This window comes from Oreochromis niloticus, unplaced genomic scaffold (genome assembly GCF_001858045.2).
Source record: "Oreochromis niloticus isolate F11D_XX unplaced genomic scaffold, O_niloticus_UMD_NMBU tig00007263_pilon, whole genome shotgun sequence".
Lineage (NCBI taxonomy): Eukaryota > Metazoa > Chordata > Actinopteri > Cichliformes > Cichlidae > Oreochromis > Oreochromis niloticus.
In genome coordinates, this window is record NW_020328452.1 from 1 (window position 1) to 5,286 (window position 5,286).

Genomic DNA, 5,286 nt, shown 5'->3' on the forward strand with positions numbered 1-5,286 from the left:
TCAATTTTATTTATAAATCACCAAATGACAATGACTGCCTAAGGCGCTTTATACTGTAATGACCCTACAATGATACAAAGAAAGCAGATAAAAGCCCAACAATCATACGACCCCCCCTTTAAACAAGCGCTTTGGTGCCAGTGGGAGGGAAAAACCTTTGGCAGGACCAAGCTCAGGGAGGTGCGGCTATCTACCATGACTGGTTGGGGTGAGGTGTATGACATAACAATCAATTATTTGCAGTATTGGTATTCCTGAGGTAAACCTTTAGTAACAGCAAAATAACTCTGCCTTAGCTTTGTAAAATTTTCATACTAATTACTGAATAAATATTTTTGCTCATGACATCTTTGATAGGATTTTGTAGGTCACAGAATACCTGTTGTTGATCGAAGTTAATAATTCTTTTGCAGAAAGACACAGAGGACGAAGTTCGAGAGGTCATCAGGAACAACCTACATTTACAAGGAAAGGTAAGAAAAGGACACAAGTTACTTAAAGTATACTTACACATTATGCCTCTGGGCTTAGATTTTGCCATGGTGTCAGGTTGTTGTCAGTTTATCTTATTCTTGTGAAAGTAATGTCAAAGGACTGGTTTAAGAGAAATTCTTCAAATCTGGCACAAGGATGAAGTGATTCGATTTTGATGGTCGGTGGCAAACTCGCAAAATTTAGAGTCAAGTACTCAGATTCAGTTTAAATTTCACACAAATCTAGAGTAAGAGGACCTAAACGAACTGATGAACCTTTATGTCCATAAGATAAATAAGGCTACTTCACAGTGATATCATAGGTTATCCGAAAGATATAGAATAGGAAATTCAATCTGTCAACAAGTGATTGAAGGAACTCTATCACTCCACATAGCCCCTATCCCACTAACATCACTAAACTCGTCTGTACGGGAGAGTACAGGCTGTATCAAAAAGAATCATTCGATTTCAAAGTGCTTTCATTCTGCAGCCATTCACCCGGAACAATTGCATTACAACAGCAGTGGCTGCAGTGACTACAGTGAACTATGGGATGACGTATTTCATTGATTATTCATAAACATTGAACATTTTGTATGTAAAACTTTATATTCAGCCATGTATTTTAAATTTAGTGTAAGCTTAAAATACAGCCTTTTGAAAGTGTATGATTTATTTTTGATACACTGTATATTCCAGAGTCATATGTGAAGCCATCTACTTGACAGCTAAAGCTTCACCCACACTGGGTCAGGAAACAGGACAATGATCCCAAACACACCAGCAGGAGAAAGAACTGAATCTGAAGTTATAGAGTGACTGAAATACTGAAAGTAGCAGGACCTTAAGAGTGCTGTGCGTAAATGAATGGCTTCAAACCTAAATCAACTGAAGCAACGTTATAAACAAGGGTGGGCCAAAATTCTGCCACAATGATTTTAAAGACTTACGAAGTCATACAAAAAACAACCAATTCAAGTTATTGCCAGCAAGGTAGTTATACAAGCTACTGAATCATGAGCTTTACATGTGGTGTTTCTGTGTTTTGGCTTTTGTTTTGTTAAAGTCGAGACAGATGTAAACCAGTTGGTAGATGTTGGTTGGTACTATATATTTATATATTCACAAAGGTGCTTAACCTTGTGAATGGGCCAATAGAGTCATGCATTTCCTCTGTGTGTCTTACAAAGTCAGAGGACCCAGCAATTCGTTGGCAGATGGCTCTGTACAGAGACCTCCCAAACCACTATGAGGATACTACTGACCCAGAGAAGACTGTGGAGAGAATCCTGGATATTGGTCATGTCCTCTTCCACCTGGAGCAGGTCTATATATTCAAGTTGAGTTGATTTTGCGCATTTTTGTGCCAACGTAGAGAGTATAGCTTTAAGGTACCCCACGGTCCTCTTAAACTAGCTGATTGGTCTTCATTAAAGCTGACCACATACTTCTCCAGGATAATATGGCTTCCAGATGGTAAGGTACACCAACTAAATATCTAGTATACTGAGTGGTTCAGTTTGTGTCTTCAGGTGGAGCATCCTCAGCGCAGTAAGAAGGCTGTGTGGCACAAACTGCTTTCAAAACAGAGGAAGAGAGATGTCGTCGCTTGCTTCAGGATGGCACCACTCTATAACTTGCCAAGGTATGTTCTCAAACACACACACATGTAAAATGAAGAAGAAATATTTAAAATTCTGCACTTTATTATTTTCCCACCCTCATCTACAGCCACACCTCGGGCTAGTGAGGAAAGGTTGTGGATATATGTTGCACCTACAGTGCAGCCCTTTATAAGCAGCAGAAGATGGGTAGATAAACAGTTATTAGTCATCCATGTATCTCTCTCATACTAGGCACCGGGCTGTAAACTTGTTCCTGCAGGGCTATGAAAAGTCCTGGATGGAGACAGAGGAGCACTACTTTGAAGATAAACTCATAGAAGACCTCGCTGTAAGTTCATTTCATTTAAAAAAACAAAACGAGTGGAATTCTTCTGACTACTCTGGAATTTTTGCTTGTTTTGAAGGCAAATTATGTGTTAATTTCTTCAGTGTATAGCAGAGTTTTAGCACTTTGTGAATGTGTGTTGATTTCAGAAACCAGGTGAACAGGAGCCATCTGAGGAAGAGGAGGGGCAGAAACACAAACACATAGATCCCCTGCATCAGCTCATCCAGCTGTTCAGCAGAACAGCCCTAACAGAAAAATGGTGTGTATTTTACACACTACCTGTTAAAAGTCCCTATTTTTCCAGTTATTTGTTGCAGTTCATGTCGTTAAAGTCCAATGAATAGCTTGAAATGGTACAAAGGTAAGTGGTGAGCTGCCAGAGGTTAGGTTACCCAAAACTGAAAAATAATGTACATTTCAGAATTATACCAAAAGGCCTTTTTCAGGGACACAACATGGGTTAACAATTCAAAGCTGTTCTGCAGCAGTGAAGGTTGATCAAGCCTTGAAAGCTGCTGCTACTAATTCCTACAGGTGTTCCAACTTGGATTAATTCCAACCCCCTCTGTCTGCATAAAGCAGTGTTGGTGCCATACCCTTGTGAGCATCAGCTGAACAGTACTGTACTGCAGTAAGTAGTGTGTTGCTACAAAAATGGTGAGAAAAAGACCATTAACAGTGGAAGAGAGAGAGACCATCATAACACTTAAAAATGTAGGTCTGTCCTGACAAAGAAAGTCAAAGTGTCAGTGAGTACAGTTTCCTTCACCATCAAACGCACTGAGAAACAAACTGTGACAGGAAGAGGTCTGCAGACCCAAAGACACGACTGAATCACAGGACAAGGTTCTGAGAGTTAACAGCTTGTGTGATAGGCAGCTCACAGGACAACAGCTTCAAGCACATCTATCTCAAGGAGCTTCGTGATGTAGTCACCTGAAATGGTTTCATTTCACAGGTGTGCCTGTCAGGGTTCATTTGTGGAGTTTCTTGCCTTCTTAATGGGGTTGGGACCATCAGGTGTGTTGTGCAGAAGTCAGGTTGGTACACAGCTGACAGCCCTGTTTGACAACTGTATTAATTTATAATATGGCAACAACCAATGAGGTAAGTAAAGAGAAATGACAGCCCATCAGTCAGTCTGGGAAATTGCTAAAACTCTGAATGTGTCCCCAAGTGCAGTCAGGAAAAAACGCTATGACAAAACTGGACCGCCCCAGGAAAGGAAGACCAAGAGTCACCTCTGCTGCTGAGGATACATTCATCCGAGTCCCGAGGCTCAGAAATCGCAAGTTAACAGCAGCTCAGATTAGAGCCCAGATAGATGCCACACAGAGCTCCAGTAGCAGACACATCTCTACATCAACTGTTCAGAGTGTGTGAATCAGGCCTTTATGGTCAAATAGCTGCTAAGAAACCACGACTAAGGAAAAGCAACAAGCAGAAGAGATTTGTTTGGGCCAAGAAACACAAGGAGTGGACATTAGACCAGTGGAAATCTGTGCTGTGGTCTGATGAGTCCAAATCTGAGATCTTTGATTCCACCCACCGTGTCTTTGTGTGACGCAGAAAAGGTGAACGGATGGTCTCCACATGCACGGTTCCCACTGTGAAGCATGGAGGAGGAGGTGTGATGGTGTGGGAGTGCTTTGGTGGTGACACCATTGCTGGGATTTTTTTCAAAATTGAAGGCACACTGAACCAGCATGGCTGCCACAGCATCCTGCAGCGACATGCCATCTCATCCAGTTTGTGTTTAGTTGGACCGTCATTTATTTTCCAACAGTACAATGAGCCCAAACACACCTCCAGGCTGTGCGAGGGCTGTTTGACCAAGAAGGAGAGTGATGGAGGCCTGGCCTCCACAGTCACCTGACCTAAACCCAATGGAGATGGTTTGGGATGAGATGGAGCACAGAGGGAAGGCAAAAGGACCAACAAGTGCTCAGCATCTCTGGGAACTCCTTCAAGACTTTTGGAAAACCATTTCAGGTGACCACCTCATGAAGCTCATGGAGAGAGAATGCCAAGAGTGTGCAAAGCAGTAATCAAAGCAAAGGGCGGCTATTTTAAAGAATCTGAAATATAAAACATGTAAATATTCATCAAAATAATGAAAAACTGTTAAATGAGAAGATGTCATTTCAGTCAGTGGTGCACCAAAATTATTTTCCTTAATACAGCTATAATTGTGCTAACTTTGGTGAATGTGTTTGTTTTTGCAGTAAACTGGATGAGGATCATCTCTACATGGCCTACGCAGACATCATGGCTAAGGTATCTGTTGCTGAGTACCAACACTAAACACTTTTGAATTGAAACTCACATAGCTGGCTTAGCATAGACGGTAAAAAAACCTGTTATTGTTCTGCGTGCTGTTTATGTCATCGACCAGGGATGATGCTTTTGGGCTGATGGATTACTTGCAGGGCGCTGTACTGCCTAATCAAATCACTTATTGCAACTGGCACCTCCCCTACCTTCAGTGTAGAATAGTTTAGTGTGGCCTGAAAAGCTAAGAGAGGGAAAAGAAATTAAAAACAGATGCACCAAACTGTGGCAAATTAACCAAATGTTAGCAGCTGCACTGTTAACAGTAGCACTAGCAGCTGCACTAGTAACTAGTCTTCTGGATGGTAGAGTTGTTGTTGGTTTAGGACACTGTTAATATATCACTGCTTAGTGATTGCACTCCGAATTGGGTCTGCTGGGTATATTTCTTCAGACACTTCATGCTGTCAAGGCCGGGAGAGCAGTACGTGGGAGTGAACATAAGTGCAGACACAATACAGAGCGGAAATAAGATTTCACAAGTTTTATTGAAATCACAGAATAAACTATGGTGAGACATGAATAC

The 5,286-nt window shown here is 41.6% G+C and overlaps 1 long non-coding RNA gene across 1 annotated transcript; it reads left to right on the forward strand.

The window, feature by feature from the left end:
- Positions 1-2,629: 2,629 nt before the first annotated feature.
- LOC109199272 (uncharacterized) lies at positions 2,630-4,767 on the forward strand. Its single transcript, XR_002059703.2, has 2 exons — positions 2,630-2,688; positions 4,655-4,767. It is a non-coding gene; the product is annotated as an uncharacterized LOC109199272 (long non-coding RNA).
- Positions 4,768-5,286: the final 519 nt, after the last annotated feature.